Genomic DNA, 18,212 nt, shown 5'->3' with positions numbered 1-18,212 from the left:
GGAAGGGGAGTAGATTCCTATCTATCTGATTGGACAACTTGTGACCATCATTCAATCAATTGTACCAGAGATAGTAGAAACTGCAGAAGCTGGAGAATCTGAGACAACAAGGTGTAGAGCTGGATGAACACAGCAGACCAAGCAGCATCATAGGAGCAGAAAAGCTGATGTTACGGGCCTAGACCCTTCACCAGAAATGGGGGTGGGGAAGGGGGTTCTGAAATAACTCGGGAGAGGGGGGAGGCAGATAGAAGATGGGTAGAGGAGAAGATAGTTGGAGAAGAGACAGACAAGTCAAAGAGGTGGTGATGGAGCGAGTAAAGGTGAATGTAGGCAGGGAGGTAGGGAGGAGATAAGTCAGTCCAGGGAGGACAGACAGGTCAAGGGGGTGGGATGAGGTTAGTAGGTAGGAAATGGGGGTGCTTCAACCCTGCAGCCCAATGGTATCAATGTGGATTTCACAAGCTTCAAAATCTCCCCTCCGCCTACCACATTCCAAAACCAGCCCAGTTCGTCCCTGCCTCCTGAACCTGTTCTTCCTCCCACCTATCCCTTCTCCCACCTCAAGCCGCACCCCTGTTTCCTACCTGCTAACCTCATCCCACCCCCTTGACCTGTCCATCCTCCCTGGACTGACCTATGTCCTCCCTACCTCCTTACTTACACTCACCTTAACTGGCTCCATCCCCGCCTCTTTGACTTGTGTGTCTCCCCTCCACCTATCTGTCTTCTATCCGCCTCCCCCTCTCTCCCTATTTATTTAAGAAACAGCCTTCCCCTCCCCCATTTCTGATAAAGGGTTTAGGCCCGAAACATCAGCCTTCCTGCTCTTATGATGATGGTTGGCCTGCTGTGTTCATCCAGCTCTGCGCATTCAATCAGTTGTGATCCTTATCTCCAAACTTGTACTTGGGTTGCTCAAAGCAGAGTCCTGGAGATGAGAGAGTATTTCAAGGAGACCCCAAAGAATTTATAACCCTGAAGAAGAATAAGCAGGTGGACAATCACGAAGGAGGAGAAGTGACAGGCAATACACAGCTATAAAACAATGTGTTGTTATTATCGCAAATTTGGGGAATTCTTGATTCTGTGTCTCACACTTCACTCTCCAAGCCAAAATTCCACAGAGCAGTCACCCCAGAACAAATTATATGAAAATTCCAATTTTAATTTGGTTGCATACCCTCACCAAAACTTAAACTTACAAGGAGTGCCAGTATGAGCTTTGAGATACCTCAATACACAAAACAGAAATGTCTAAAGCAAAAACTGTCTACAATGAAGAGTAACATATACCAAACATTATATTAATTACCAATGCGCCTGTTAATTATACAGAGTTACGAAGATACTATAACTTATCAACAATAATTGACATATATATTCCACCGAATAACACTTTCATTATTCAAACTAGAATGTCTGCTATACAGTTATGCATAAGTAAAGGTGTTACAGCAGCCTTGTAAAATAATTCAAATTATCTGCTATGTGTTACATTATACCACAACACGCGACAGCATACTTTTGATGTGAGTTAAAATGGAGTGTATCTAGTGCATAACATCAAATGATGTCATTATAATTAATGTAGAATAACAACTTATTTTACAGAATGATCGCAGTATTAAATAGTCTGAAGAACAACATAGTCTCATTTAGGAGAAAGTATAAGAGAGAATAAATACTTTACATACGTACTTTGGATTCTCTTTAGAGAACATGCTAAACTTAGATTTCAGACATGCTCACCAAGCTGGTGGGTTTGGTTGCAAACATTTCATCACCCTGCTAGGTAGCATTGTCAGTGTGCCTCTGGTGAAGCATCGGTGTTCTGTCCCAGAGATAATAGGAACTGCAGATGCTGGAGAATCTGAGATAACAAGGTGTAGAGCTGGACAAACACAGCAGGCCAAGCAGCATCATAATTGCTGGAAGGCTGACGTTTTGGGCCTTGACCCTTCAGCAATGGGGCAGGGGAAGGCGGTTCTGAAATAAATAGGGAGAGAGGGGGAGGCGGATAGAAGATGGGTAGAGGAGAAGATAGTTGGAGAGGAGACAGACAAGTCAAAGAGGCAGGGATGGACCCAGTAAAGGTGAGTGTAGGTGGGGAGGTAGGGAGGAGATAGATCAATCCAGGGAAGACAGACAGGTCAAGGGGGCGGGACGGGGTTAGTAGGTAGGAAATGGGGGTGCGGCTTGAAGTGGGTGGAGGTGAGAGGAAGAAGAGGTTAGGGAGGCGGGGGCGAGCTGAGCTCGTTTTGGGATGCAGTAGGGGGAGGGGAGATTTTGAAGCTGGTGAAATCCACATTGATACCATTGGGCTGCAGGGTTCCCAAGCAGAATATACGTTGTTCCCGCAACATTCGGGTGGTATCGTTGTGGCACTGAGGTCTGAGGAATGGGAGGGGGAGTTGAAATGGTTCGCAACTGGGAGGTGCAGTTGCTTAGTGCAAACTGAGCGTAGGTGTTCTGCAAAGCGGTCCCCAAGCCTCTGCTTGGTTTCCCCAATGTACAGGAGGCCACAACGGGTACAGTGGATACAGTATACCACACTAGCAGATGTGCAGGTGAACCTCTGCTTGATGTGGAAAGTCTTCTTGGGGGCTGGGATGGGGGTGAGGGAGGAGGTGTGGGGGCAGGTGTAGCACTCCCTACGGTTGCAGGAAAAAGTGCCGGGTGTGGTGGGATTGGAGGGGATTGTGGAGCGGACAAGGGAGTCACGGAGTGAGTGGTCCCTCCAGAAAGCAGACAAGGGTGGGGAGGGAAAAATGTTTTTGGTGTTGGGGTCGGATTGTAGATGGCAGTGTGTCGGAGGATGATGCGTTGTATCTGGAGGTTGGTGGGGTGGTACGTGAGGATGAAGGGGATTCTTTTTTGGTTGTTATTGTGGGGACGGGGTGTGAGGGATGAGTTGTGGGAAATGCGGGAGACACGTTCGAGGTTGTTCTCAACCACTGCTGGGGAGAAGTTGCAGTCCTTGAAAAACGAGGACATCTGAGATATGCAGGATTGGAATGCCTCATCCTGGGAGCAGATGCAGCAGAGGCAAAGGAATTGGGAATAGGGAATGGCATTTTTGCAGGAAGGTGGGTGGGAGGAAGTGTATTCTAGGTAGCTTGAAATGGATACCGGTTTCCAGGTGGTTGCCCTAGATGGAGACAGAGAGTTCCAGGAAGGTGAGGGAGGTGTTAGAGATGGTCCAGGTGAACTTAGGTGTTGGTGAACGACGTGTTGTTTATATGCCTCAGTTTGCTGGGCGATTAGTATTACTTCCGGTTTTGTTTTTCAGTGGTTTGTACACAAGGTCTAATTCAATGTGTTTGTTGATGGTGTTCCGGTTGGAATACCAGACCTCCAGAAATTCTCTAGCATGTCTTTGTTTGGTTTGTGCGATTATCACTGTGTTGTCCCAGTCGAATTTGTGTCCCTCATTGTGCCGTGAGATAAGTGAGAATTGGTCATATCTCTTGGTGGCTTGTTGGTGTTCATGTATCCGTATTGTTAGTTTTCCTCCAGTTTGGCCCTATGTAATGTTTCTCACAGTCCTTGCATGGAATTTTGTATATTACCCCAATTTTCCCGGTTTTGGGTAAGAGATTATTTTTGTTCGTCAGTAGCTGTTGCAGGGAGCTGTCAGTTTGTGGGGTACTCTGATACCCAGGGGTCAGAATAGTCTTGTGGTCATCTCTGAAATGTCCTTGATGTATGGTAGGATGATAAGTGATTCTGGTCATGTTGTGTCTTCCTGTTCCTCTGAAAAACAAAACTGGAAGTAATGTCAACCACCCCAGCAAACCGAGGCATATAAATAACAAGTGGGACAGAACACTGACGCTTCATCGGAGGCGCACTGATGATGTTACATAGCAGGATGATGAAACGTTTGCAACCAAACCCACCATCTCAGCGAGCATGTCTATAATCTCATCCATGACCCAAGCTATAAATCTTCTCGAAACCTTTTAAAAATACTATGCTACATGCATTACAAAGAATATCAGTCCTAAAGGAATAGAATCACAATGGTGTGCATTACAAATCGTACAGTATCATACTGTTTACAACGGAGAACTCATAGATTCTGAAGATCTAAAATAAAAACTAGGAATGAATCAGTCACAATGTGAGAAAAGGGAAAAACAAGTTCATGTATTGTAAAAATATACATTCTGATATGAATTACATCTGAACTGTTGGTTCAGTCAGTTATGCAACAACAGTAAGGTTGCACTGAAGAATTAAATGAAATTCAGCACTGTTAAATCCACTCAGTCTAAAATCATGAAAATAATTCTTATGTGAGTGAATCAGCTTCCAGTTACATACACACATTAATTCTTAAACTGATGCTGAATGGAATTTGTGCAGCAGTTTGGTGAAACAACAGTATGGGTGAGTACAGTTTAGTCAGAATCATAAGACCATACTCCTCAGATGAAGTGCATTCAGCCCATCATGCCTGTGCCAGCTGTATGAAGGTGCTATACAATTACTTCTACACCCCGATGTTTTTTTTGCTCCTGTGCCCTGAACAGAATTCTTTTTCTTCTATTTACTTATTAATCCAATTCCCTTTTGAAATTTACTGTTGAATCTGCCCCCACTGCCCTTTCAAATAGTGCTTTCCCAATTGCAACAACTGGCTGCATAAAACCATTTTTCATTTTCCCTCTGGTTCTTTTATTAATTGTCTTAAATTTGTGTTTGCTGGTCACCAACCCTGCAGCCATCTATTAAACTCCCCCAGCTTTACATTTTTCTAATTTGTGTGTGAGTAAGGGCAACAATTCCAGCTTGCTAGCTTCTTCACATAAATGAAGGCCTTCAACTTTATATACCATTCTGGCAAATTTCCTTTCAACCTGCTCCAAGGCCCTAACATTCTTCTCGAGGGGTGATGCCCAGACTTGGGCACAACACTCTGGCTGATGCTGAACTGTTGGTTGAGAAAAGATGGGATACTGGTTTACATCTCCACCACCCTGTGGTGAAAACTGTGTCAGAAACAGAAGGTGCCAAGGTAGGGATAAAAGACAGAGAAACAAGAAGATGATGGAGTTGAGGCAGAGCAGCAGAGGCTTATGACTGTTTCTGCAAGCTTTCCTGGACTGTGACGGTTTTGGCTAAGAAAGGAGGACAGATACAATTAAAAAGAAAAAGCCTGCTTATTCTAATTTGATATCTACAAGTAAACCCTTTTATCAAGACCTAAGACATAGGAGCAGAAATTAGGCCATTCAGCCCATCTGCTCTGCCATTCAATCATGGCTGATAAGTTCCTCAACCCCATTCTCCTGCTTTCTCCCCGTAACCCTTGATCCCGTTCATAATCAAGAACCTATCTCTCAGTCTTAAATGTATTCAATGACCTGGCCTCCACAGCCTTCTGGGGCAGTGAATTCCATAGATTCTCCACTCTCCAACTGAAATAGTTTCTCCTTATCTTCCTTTACCCTAAGGCTGAGCCCTCAGGTCCTAGATGCTCCTACCAATGGAAGCATCATCCCAACATCCACTTTGTCCATGCCATTCATATTCGGAAAGTTTCAATTGGATCCTCCCTCATCTATCTAAACTCCAATGAGTTGAGTCCTCAAATGTCCATCATATGTTCAGCTTTCCATTCCTGGGACCATTCTTATGAACCTCCTCTGATCCCACTCCAGGGCCAGTACAACCTTCTTGAGATATGGGGTCCAAAACTGCATGCATTACTCCAAATATGGCCTGACCAGAGCCTTATAAAACCTCAGTAGTACATCCCTGCTTTTATATTCAAATCCTCTTAAAATAAAAGCCAACATTGCATTTGCCTTCCTGACTACTGACTCAACCTGCAAGTTTACCTTGAGAGAATCCTGGACTAGAACTCCCAAGTCTCTATAAATGGTTAGCTTTTCTCCCTGATGTCCTGACACTGGCCATTCCTGACAATCCCATCTAAATGGTCTTTCATGACTAAGAGTCTGGACAGTGGACATCTGAAAGGTCTTTTGCTCCTGGGCTTTCAGGTTCTAGTCACAACCCAAACATAATCCTACCTTTATCTGACAGTCAAACATTTGCACCTTTTCCACATTCCCATTTACCGCCAGTAACCTTCAAGTTTCTTGCCTAACAAGAATCTATCAACCATTGTCTCAAAAAATCTCAATGACCCTGCATCCACCATCTTCTGAGACAGAGTTTTAAAGTTGCATAATCCTCCGAGAGAAAAGAATTTTTTTCAGCTCTGTGCTAAAGAGTGCTGGATTCAATGACAATAGAAAACATACTGTCCACATCCACCTTGTTAAGACTATTTGGGATCATCCTCACCCTTCTAAACTCCTGCAGAAGCAAGCCAGTCTATCCAACCTATTTTCAGAAGACAACACACTCATTCCAGGCATCACTTTGGTCAATTGCGTCTGAGCTACAAAAACTAATGTATTTGCATGGATCCACACTGTACCTCTTCCAACCTGCACTCTAGGACTGTCTAGAGTTGAATTTAGACAGTATTTAACCAAAGCTCTTCCCAGGTTTCATATAATTTCCATCCCTTGCATTGATCCCCTTTCCTCAGTCCAATGTCACTAATGACACATTTAGCAACTCCAGCTGAGATTAACTGACCTGGCACAGAGTTGGAAACAGTGAATGTTTAGCCCACTTGAATAATGTTAGTTCTGCAATAATGTGTTCCATTTCTACATCAAATCATGGGGAGGCCCCCTAAGCTTCTGCCTTTGAGACAATGACTGGTCTTTTGAATTACTGAATCAGACAAGGATTTTGGTCCTTAGGTGACCTCAGTGGAAGCTGGCCAGACTACACTTGAATCCATTTACCTGATTACTGGTATATATTCTGATTAATTGTCCACAGATGTCAGGACTCCACATCTGGAACTGCTCCATTCCATCAAGTAATTAGCAAAACAGACCAATAATCATCAGTTTCCAAATCTCTGTGATTGTAACCATCAGGTGTATGTCTGTGACAGTCATCCCTGTTCCTAATGAACTGATTAAGTGCCAGTGTTCACAGATCCCAGGGTTTGTGAATTTGAAGCTGTTTGCAGTACTATGCACTAGAGATATGCATTTGTCTTTATAATTAGTTATTCATCGAGGATCGGAACGAAGATTTCTCCCATGTCCAGGTCTGTACACAGCCACAAGTTGCACCCTTATAAAATAGGACTTCATCCTCATGATTCCTGTCTTCATCACCATCAAAGTAGGAGCTCTCTCAGATGCAAGGTGGATGGAGGGAGGACAGCTGTGAGAACAATTTTTTTTATTCATAACATGCTTACATATCCAAATATAAAGTAAAAAATTGAGTCAATGATAGCCTTTTAAAACCAGATCTGAAAAAGAGTCATACTGTACTTGAAACGTTGACTCATTTTCAACAGGCACTCCCAAAACAGTTGAGACTTAACATCATTTTCTGTTTTTTTGAGGCAGAACAAAAGTTCTGTCAGATTTTGAAACTGCTGGTGAAATGCAGTTTTCTCCCCCCCAGATGCTGCCGGACCTGTTAAGTTTCACCAGCAATTTCTGTTTTTGTTTCAGATCTCTGACATCTGCAGCTCTTTGTTTTGTTTCAGTTAAATTCCTATTAGCAGCAAAAATTGAGCTTGAGGAAATGTGAATCTTAATTTTAGTGAGTCATTGTTATCTGTGGTTTGGTCATGTAATGTGATTGTCTGTAACTTGTTTGCCAATGAGAGCATCAGTACTGGGAGAGATGGAGAGTGAATGTGAAGCAGCTCCTCAGAGAGAGTTATCATCCATTAACATTTTCTGATGGCTATCACAGGACTGTCTTTGACAGAGGCCTCAGTTAACACATGATAAATTAGACCAAGAGAACAGGAACAAAAGTATAGAGTTTGTACTCACACAAAACTGAAAAAAACACATTTCAACTAATTTTCAGGGACAGCTCACAAGACACTGACTATTCTCAATGTTTCATCCAGACCAAGACTGTTGACATAAAATAGCTGTATATTTTGCAAAACCCTTTACAGATTCTGTTCTGTGCATTTTGAATACCAGCATTCTGACCCAATAGTGTCACTACATAAGTGTTTTTCTAATCAATCTGTTCAGACATGTTATTTATACACTTCTTGAGCAGTTTGGTCTTGAATCTGAGCCTTGTGACTCAGAGGTAGGGATACTTCCACCGCACCACAAGAGCCCTGTGAATATTGACATGATAATCAATAGTGGAGGCATCACAGCTCAGCCCAATCTTATTATCACTTGATCGTGATCAATGCACTTCCTTTGGGAGGTCACGGAAAATAATCAGGATTTGCAATACCAGCTAATTCTTCCCATTTCTTGTCCAGCAGTATTAAATCCAACCATGCTGCCCCCCAAATTAATCAAGCTCAGAACCTGCTGGCTCCATAGAAATGTGTCTCCAAGCCTCTTGTCTATGTGATTGTGTCTGTGACTATATATCCAAACGTGGTTGGCTCCAGATTGAAAGGAGCCTGCTGGTCAATGTTAATGGAAGATATATCTGACATCCATTGTCAGCTTGAGTTTACATTCCTAACAGATTCTGTCATTGGGATAAAGGAGACAGATTTAGCAATATAAACTCAAGGAGCCAGCTCACGGACCTCCGGAATCCCAACTAAAAACAGCAACTGTGTTGAGAAAGGGAAGGTATCTCAAACTTGCCTTGAGATACACAAGCCATTAGTTGGGGAGAGTACTGATTGTCTGGCAGTGTCCTGGCTCCAGACAGCTTCACAGTAGAATGACACTGTGTTAATAGGGTCCAGAATAGGTGTGAAACACACCAATGCCAAATGTAATCGGCCCATTTGTGATGGGCGCTAAAGAGAAAAGATTTGGTTTTCAGTTCTGCAGCACATTTCGTGACCTCAGGGCATATTTTACAGTTAATTAAGCACTTTGAAGCATAGCATGGTTATAACATTTAGTCCATTTGCATTCAGCATGCATCTGCAAGCAATAATTTGAAGTTTAATACAAAAGGAAAATACTGTGGATGCTGGAAATCTGAAATATAAACAGCAAAACCTAGAAATACAAAACAACTTGATTATCTGTAAAAAGTGTTAGTTGAGAGATACATATTGACAAGGAAGTCAGGGAGAATGTCTGGATAATATCCTGGGAGCTATTGCATCCACTTGAGAGTGTAGAAAGGATCTCAGAGGAAAAAAAAAGTCCTCCAGGCAATGCCAGCCCTATTGTATATCCTTAGATGCCTACAGCCCAAATCGAGCCCACCAAACTTCTCAGCTAGAGGCAAGAGTGTGACAAGCAAGCTACAGCTTAGAAATGCTAGGGTTGGACTGGGGTGTAATATTAACTGAGACCAGTTAATGCATGAAAGATCCTGAAATGTTAAGTATGTTTCCACAGATGCTGTCGAATCGAATGAGTTTCTCCAACACATTTAGTTCTTATGTCAATATCGAGCATTTCATTATTTTGCCCTTGTGCTAGTTGATGCTTTTTCTTCAGAATTTTCATCAGTTGGGTAAAAACCAACATTTCCTGGTTATTTCACTTTGTAGCAGGAAAGATATCTCCCTGACACATCTAATCCGAGTTAACTCCCAAAATTAATCCCAATAATCAGAATGTGGAATTGTGTAAAGATACCTTATTTTCCAAAGCATCACATACTTGCTATATCTCATTGCACATCAAATTTTTAACCTGAAAAATACAAAGATATAATTCATGAAATAGCATGGTGACAGGATCTGCCATCACGCAGTCACAGCTCCAGCATTTGGCCACCCCCTCAGTGCTGTTCTAGAGGACAATCTCATGTACGTGCGCCATGATGTGAAGGTGTCGGTGTTGGACTGAGGTGGACAAAGTCTGAAGTCACACAATACCAGGTTATAGTCCAACAGATTTGTTTGGAATCACAAGCTTTCAGAGCGTTGCTCCGTCATCAGATGACTTTAAAATGGCATCTTTCTTTTGTGCGTTTAATCCTCATGGAAAGACAAATCAAAATTGTTCAAACAGTATTTCCAGTATTTAATCATGCACTCACCGGCTAACTCCAATTTTCAATGAACAAATTTTATCCCTTGCCAAAAATGCCAAAGTAGATGGTTTATCTGCCATTTGTGCTTTGTTCGAATCACTGCATTACCAATATTACAACAGTGAGTGCAGTTCAAAAGTATTTCTAGGCATTCTGAAGTCATGAAAGTTGCTACATAAATGGCATTGCAATAAATACATGTTAAGGGTACTGTTCCAAACCACCATTTGTTTACAATGGCACACAAGGTTACACTTGGGTCAGAAATAGGTGCTTGGCTTTTGTCTCATAAATTGTGGTTATTCTGTACAGCTCAAGTATTTTGTTGTGCGTCAGATTTTATTGATCATAGAATCAGAACTCAAATTGAGTGAAAAAGACATTTGATGCACAAATGGCTAATCTGAAAGTTTGGGGTGTGTTTAATCAGTGTCACCAACTAGAACTACAAAGAAAAAGTTAGCATTAAATCTGAGAGGTCCAGGTTTGGCCATTTTTTGGAACATATAATGTATTATTAGAGTTTACCCTCCTGCAGTCGATTGTGACCTTCCCTTCTGTTAGTTTTATGTCAGGTTGCATGTGCTAGAAGAGGAGGAATAGTGACCAATGCCAATTCGTCACCTAATCTGGGAAGTTTCATCACATGATTTCATACGTCCAGCTCCTTCTTTTGTTGTCTACACTCATTTTGGATGTCAGCCCATAACAGGGGTTGGATTTTAACTCCACTCCAACATCACCTAGCCAGGCACTCATTGTATGGAACTACTATCTAAGGCTGAAAGAAAACCCACCAGCACCATTTGAGGACTAGCTGGGAAAGACAATCAATAGTGGCCTTGCCAGTGGTGCACGCATCCCCAGAATGAGTTTGTAATGTTAGCTGTGGTTCTACATGCAAACAAGGCACAAGAGTAGGCCATTCATCCATGCAAGTCTGTTCTGCCATTCAATAGGATAATTGCTCATCTGATTTTAACCTCAACTCTACATTCCTGCATATCCCCCATAATCTTCCATCCCCTTGGTAATCAAAAATCTACCCATCTCTGCTTAGAAATATTTAATGATTCTACGACCACTGCCTTTTGAGGAAGGAAATTTCAAAGACAAGTAACGCTCTTAGAGAAAACAAAGTTTCCTCATCTCTGTTTTAAACGGGTGCCCACTTATTTTTAACCCTTTCCACATTCAGCCAGTCAGGTTCCCTCAGAATCTTGTCTGTTATAATTAAATCACGCCTGCCTCTTCTAAACTTCAAAGAACACAGGCCTAGTCTGTCTAGCCTTTCCTCACATTCCAGGCATTATTCTAGTAAACCTCTGCTGCTTCCAACATAGTAACATCCTTCCATGGTGTATGATGAACAGTACTGGATACAGCACTCCAGATATGGTCCCACCAATACCCTTTATAACTGAAGCATGACCTCCCCACTCATACATTCAATTTCCCTCACAATAAAATATAACATTCTGTTAGCTTTCCTGATTACTTCATTTTATTCTTTTGCTGATGTGGCTGTCGCTGGCAGGCCAGAATTTATTGCCTGTCCCGAGTTGTGCCTGAGAATGTGATGGTGAGCTGCCTTCTTGAACTGCTGCAGTTTGTGTGTTTTGGTAGGCCAAAATGCTGTTACCAAGGCAATTTCAGGAGCTTGACCCAATAAAGCAAAGGAACACTGAGATATTTCCAAGTCACGGTGGTGAGTTCTTTGGAGGGGAATTTGCACGTGGTAGGGTTCCCAAGTGTTTGCTACCCTTGTCCTTCTAAATGGAAGTGGTCATGGGTTTAGAAGGTGCTGACTGAAGATCTTTAATGATTTTCTGCAGAGTGTCTTGTAGTTAGTACATACAGTTGTTATTGAACATCAGTGCTGGAGGGAATGGATGCTTGTTGATGTGGTGCAAACCAAGCAAGCTGGTTTATCCTGGGTGGCATCAGGCTTATGGAGTATTGTTGGACCTGTACCCATCTAGGCTTGTGGGGAGTGTTTCATCACACTCCTGACTTGTGCCTCGCAGGTGGTGGACAGACTCTGGGGAGTCAGGTGGTGAGATACTCGTTGCAATATTCCTAGCTTCTGGCCTGCTATTGTAGACACTGTGTTAAATGTGGTGCATCCAGTTGAGTTGCTGGTCAATGATAACCCCCAGGATGTTGAAAGTAGGATTCAGTGATGGTAACACCATTGAATGTCAAAGGGTATGGTTAGATTGTCTCTTATTGGTGATGATCATTGCCTGGCATTTGTGTGGCATGAATGTTACTTGCCACTTGTCAGCCCAAGCCTGAATATTGTCCAGATTGGATATTGTATACATCCTGTACCTGCTGTCTAACTTTCCATGATTCTTGTACTGGGTCACCCAGGTCTCTGTGCAAAATACAAATAACTGTGGACGCTGGAAATCTGAAACAAAAACAGAAAGTGCTGGAGAAACTCAGCAGGACTGGCAGCAACTGTGGAGGGAAAGCAGATTTTGATTTTGATTTTATGGTCACGTGTACCAAATACAGTGTTTTGTTTACATGCAGTACAGGCAGATCGCGGCAAGCAAAGGATGTACAGATCAAAAAGACAGAGGCATACAGGTCACATTGCAGGTTACATTATTTGAGGCTATGTTTGGGGTCCAGGGACCCTTCTTCAGTCATTGAGATGCACAGTACGCAACAGTCCAACTTGTTCATGCTGACCAGATAATCCCATTTGCAAGCATCTGGCTCATATCCCTCTGAACAATTTCTATTCATATACCCATCCAGATGCCTTTTAAAAGTTGTAATTGTACCAGCTCCCACCACTTCCTCTGGCAGCTCATTCCATACATGTACCACCCACAGTTTGAGTAAGTTGCCTCTTAAATCCCTTTTAAATCTTTCCCTTCTTACCTTAAACCTATGCCATCTACTTTTGAATCCCCCCCCCCACCCACCCACCCCCCACTGTGGGGAAAAGACCTTGGCTACTCACACTATCCATGACCTTCATGATTTTATAAACTTCTATAAGATCACCCCTCAGCATCCAACACTTGAGGAAAATAACCCCAGCTTATGCAGCCTCTGCCAACAGCTCAAACCCACCAACCCTGGCAACATCCTTGTAAATTTAGTCTGAACCCTTTCCAGTTTCACAAGATCTTTTCCCTAGCTGGGAGACCAGAACTGAACACAATATTCCAAAAGTGGTCTAACCAGTGATAATGGGAACTGCAGATGCTGGAGAATTCCAAGATAATAAAATGTGAGGCTGGATGAACACAGCAGGCCAAGCAGCATCTCAGGAGCACAAAAGCTGACGTTTCGGGCCTAGACCCTTCATCAGAGAGGGGGATGGGGAGAGGGTTCTGGAATAAATAGGGAGAGAGGGGGAGGCAGACCGAAGATGGGGAGAAAAGAAGATAGGTGGAGAGAGTATAGGTGGGGAGGTAGGGAGGGGATAGGTCAGTCCAGGGAAGACGGACAGGTCAAGGAGGTGGGATGAGGTTAGTAGGTAGATGGGGGTGCGGCTTGGGGTGGGAGGAAGGGATGGGTGAGAGGAAGAACGGTTAGGGAGGCAGAGACAGGTTGGACTGGTTTTGGGATGCAGTGGGTGGGGGGGAAGAGCTGGGCTGGTTGTGTGGTGCAGTGGGGGGAGGGGACGAACTGGGCTGGTTTAGGGATGCAGTAGGGGAAGGGGAGATTTTGAAACTGGTGAAGTCCACATTGATACCCAAGACATTTTTCCATCCCCACCCCTGTCTGCTTTCCGGAGAGACCACTCTCTCCGTGACTCCCTTGTTCGCTCCACACTGCCCTCCAACCCCCCCACACCCAGCACCTTCCCCTGCAACCGCAGGAAATGCTACACTTGCCCCCACACCTCCTCCCTCACCCCTATCCCAGGCCCCAAGATTACATTCCACATTAAGCAGAGGTTCACCTGCACATCTGCCAATGTGGTATACTGCATCCACTGTACCCGGTGTGGCCTCCTCTACATTGGGGAAACCAAGCGGAGGCTTGGAGACCGCTTTGCAGAACACCTCCGCTCAGTTCACAACAAACAACTGCACCTCCCAGTCGCAAACCATTTCCACTCCCCCTCCCATTCTTTAGATGACATGTCCGTCATGGGCCTCCTGCAGTGCCACAATGATGCCACCCGAAGGTTGCAGGAACAGCAACTCATATTCCGCCTGGGAACCCTGCAGCCTAATGGTATCAATGTGGACTTCACCAGTTTCAAAATCTCCCCTTCCCCTACTGCATCCCTAAACCAGCCCAGTTCGTCCCCTCCCCCCACTGCACCACACAACCAGCCCAGCTCTTCCCCCCCACCCACTGCATCCCAAAACCAGTCCAACCTGTCTCTGCCTCCCTAACCGGTTCTTCCTCTCACCCATCCCTTCCTCCCACCCCAAGCCGCACCCCCATCTACCTACTAACCTCATCCCACCTCCCTGACCTGTCCATCTTCCCTGGACTGACCTATCCCCTCCCTACCTCCCCACCTATACTCTCTCCACCTATCTTCTTTTCTCCCCATCTTCGGTCCGCCTCCCCCTCTCTCCCTATTTATTCCAGAACCCTCTCCCCATCCCCCTCTCTGATGAAGGGTCTAGGCCCGAAACGTCAGCTTTTGTGCTCCTGAGATGCTGCTTGGCCTGCTGTGTTCATCCAGCCTCACATTTTATTATCTTGGTCTAACCACTGTTGTGTACAGCTGCAACATGACCTCCCAACTCATAGACTCAGTACACTGACCAATAAAGGCAAGCATATCAATCACCTTCTTCACTATCCTATCCATCTGCAACTCTTTTTCAAGGAACTGTCAGCCTGCACTTCAAGGTCTCTTTCTTGGACCTCACCCCCCAGGACCTTACCATTAATTGTTTAAGTCCTGCCCAGACTTACCTTGTCAAAATGCAACACCTCACATTTATCTAAATTAAACTCTATCTTAAACTCTGACTTTAAACACTCCTTGGCCCATCAACTCATCAGTCCCATGTACCCAAGTGCTGCCAATCCAGCCAGGTTTCCTTCTGTTTTTATTTAAGATTTCCAGCATTCTGAGTATTTTATTTTAACCTCCACAATTAATGATTTAAACAGCTCAACAGAGATAATGGATTTAGAGTGGAATCCGATGGTGATTGGCCCATGTAATGCAATTGCCATAAGATAAGAATGTTCTAAAATTTTCCAATAAATGGATTGAATTCTCTGTTAAAATGTTGGCAATTTATATTTAGATGCACTTTGGTAAAGTTGTCAGGATTGAACTGTGTGGAGTTATCTCATCTACAATGTATTCTCTGTTTTCCTTCCTCCTTTCCTGCACTGGTCCTCATTAGTACCTGATGAGGATGGTTTGGAATGGGACTCAGTAAAGAGTTAATCTTGGAGACAGTAAGGACTGCAGGTGCTAGAAGCCAGACAAAATACATGTGAAGCTGGAAAAGCACAGCAGGTCAGACAGCATCCAAGGAGCAGCAAAGTCAATGTTTCAAGCCGAAACCCTCTCTCAGTAAGGGTAAGGTTAGCCCTGAAGTAAATGGGAGGTGGGAGGGGTGAGAATGGGGGAAGGGTAAGTAGGGGCTGGTGATAGTTGGGTGCAGGTGGGGGGTTATTGTGATTGGTCAGTGGGAAGAGTGGAGTGAATAGGTGAGGATTAAGAGGGACAGGTTAGATCAGGTCAAGGAGGCAAGGAGGAGGGGAAGGTTTCGACATGAGATAAGGGCTGAGGGTGGAGGGATTTTGAAGCCTTTGGAATCAATATTGAGGCCATTGTGCTGTAAGCTCACAAGGTGAAATATCAGGTGCTGCTCCTCCAGTTTACATTTGGCCTCATTCTGACGGTGGAAGAAGCCAAGAATGTCACCAGGGGAGTGGGAGGGGGAATTAAAATGGATGGCAACCAGAAGGTTGGGTTGGATATTGCATGCAGAGCACAGATGCTCCATGAACTGGCCCAGGAGTCTGCATGTGGTCCCCCCATTACACAGGAGACCACATTGGGAGCAATGGATACAATAGATCAAATGGGTTTGAGGTCCGGGAGAATCTCTTCTGAATAGGGAAAGATTTTTAGGACCTTGGGCAGAGGCGAGATGTAGGGACAGGTGTCAGACCTCTTACTATTGCAGGGAAAGGTACTGAGTGTTGTGAAGAAGTTGTTGGGGCATGTGGAACTGATGAGGGAGTAGCGGAATGACCAGTCCTTGTGGAAAGTGGACAGGACTGGGGAAGGAAATATCTCTCTGTAGGTTGCAGAAATCTTGGAAGATGATGCATTGGATTCAGAGGTTGGTGGGGTGGTATGTAAGGACTAAAGGGACTGTATCCTTATTGTTGTCAGGGGTAAAGGGTTTGAGAGCAAAAGTGTGGGAAATTTAGGATAGGCTGTGCCTAGTGGTATTATTGCTGGACTGTTAATCCAGAGATACAGATAACATTCTGGGGACGTAGGTTCAAATCCTGCCATGGCAGATGGTGAATTTGAATTCAATAACTATCTGAAATTAGGAGTCCAATGACGACCATGAAGCCATTATCAATTGTTGACAAAACCCATCTGGTTCATTAATATCCATTAGAGAAGGAAACTGCCAGCCTTACCTGGTCTGGACTACATGTGACTCCAAAACCCCAGCAATATGGTTGACTCTTAACCGCCTTCTGGGGCAATTAGTGATGGACAATAAATGCCAGTATAGCCAGTGACACCCTCATCCTGTGAATGAATAAAGAAAAAAAATGTGGTTGAGGTCAACTGGAGGAAGAGAAATTTCGGTGCCTATAGTAAGAGGATATCTGGGATGCCCTGGAAGAGCAACACCTGATAGTTTGCCTTGGGAGCTTACAGACCAATGGCCTCAATACTGATTCAGAGATGGTAGGAACTGTAGATGCTGGAGAATCTGAGATAACAAGGTGTAGAGCTGGATGAACACAGCAGGCCAAGCAGCATCAGAGGAGCAGGAAAGCTTACGTTTTGGGCCTAGACCTTTCATCAGAAATGAGGAGGGGAAAGGGTTTCTGAAATAAGTAGGGAGAGAGGGGAGGCGGATAGTAGATGGATAGAGGAGAAGATGGAGCCAGTAAAGGTGAATGTAGGTGGGAAGGTAGGGAGAAGATTGGTCAGTCCAGGGAGGACGGGCAGGTCAAGGGGGTGAAATGAGTTTAGTAGGTAGGAAATTGAGGTGCAGCTTGACGTGGGAGGAAGGACAGGTTAGGGAGGCGGGGACAAGCTGGGCTGGTTTTGGGATGCAGTGGGGGAAGGGGAGATTTTGAAGCTGGTGAAGTCCACATTGATACCATTGGGCTGCAGGGGTCCGAAGCGGAATATGATTTGCTGTTCCTGCAACCTACGGGTGGCATCATTGTGGCAGTGCAGGAGGCTCATGATGGACATGTCATCTAAAGAATGGGAGGGGGAGTGGAAATGGTTCGCGACTGGGAAGTGCAGTTGTTTAGTGCAAGTATTGACTCCACCGGCTTCAAAATGCCTCCACCTCCAGCTTTATCTCATGTCCAGACCTCCCCCTACTCCTGGCCTCCCTGACCTCATCTAACCCGGCCACCTTCCTGCTGTGCTTTTCCAGCGTCGCGTCTGTTTACAGAGAGTTAATCTTCTCTGGCTGCAGTATGTATTACTGCCAGGCCTGAGCAAGGGGACTGCTCCGGTCTCGGACAAACTACTTCCATGAAGCTCTTACTCTTAATAAATTTAACTTTAAATTGGTGGAAATACAGATGAAAGATGCGGTCTTGCCCCGCTCCGAATATCAGGCGCTGTTTCTATCTAATAATGTTTATGATCTGTTTTCGAAATGTTTCAGAACGGCTTGATTGTAGCCAGCGGGTTTTCATCTTAGATGATTTAAAGTGTTTGGCACGAGCAAGGATCAGTAAAATCAAAAATGAAACCCATATTTCTCCCCCTTAAGAGGGCGGGGCGAGGGGACGTGAATTTCTGCTGCATCTCAGCCAGTTACTGAGCCGGTCTGTGAGGATTCATCAACGGCAGATCAGCCAGCCCTTTCCTGCGGGCAATTCTGATCCTCATCTACTACACCGCCCCCCCCCCCCCCCCCCCAACAATCCTTCCCGTGGAAAATAAGAGATGATCAAAGAGTGACCGCACGCCCTGCAAAACATTT

The 18,212-nt window shown here is 44.5% G+C and overlaps 1 long non-coding RNA gene across 3 annotated transcripts in view; it reads right to left on the bottom strand.

The window, feature by feature from the left end:
- Nucleotides 1-3,910: 3,910 nt before the first annotated feature.
- Nucleotides 3,911-18,212, bottom strand: part of LOC125464550 (uncharacterized) — a 33,723-nt gene continuing 19,421 nt past the window's right edge. For 2 of the 3 annotated variants that reach the window (XR_009447318.1, XR_009447317.1), the window contains exons 3-5: nucleotides 16,669-16,783; nucleotides 9,654-9,710; nucleotides 3,911-7,269 (exon numbers count right to left, since the gene is read on the bottom strand). This is a non-coding gene — a long non-coding RNA (uncharacterized LOC125464550). The remainder of the gene's footprint in view (nucleotides 7,270-9,653; nucleotides 9,711-16,668; nucleotides 16,784-18,212) is intronic. The other variant, XR_007250042.2, reaches the window with a different exon arrangement.

The sequence above is a fragment of the Stegostoma tigrinum genome, chromosome 27 (assembly GCF_030684315.1).
Source record: "Stegostoma tigrinum isolate sSteTig4 chromosome 27, sSteTig4.hap1, whole genome shotgun sequence".
NCBI classification, from domain to species: domain Eukaryota; kingdom Metazoa; phylum Chordata; class Chondrichthyes; order Orectolobiformes; family Stegostomatidae; genus Stegostoma; species Stegostoma tigrinum.
This window is presented reverse-complemented; position numbering and strand designations above follow the sequence as displayed.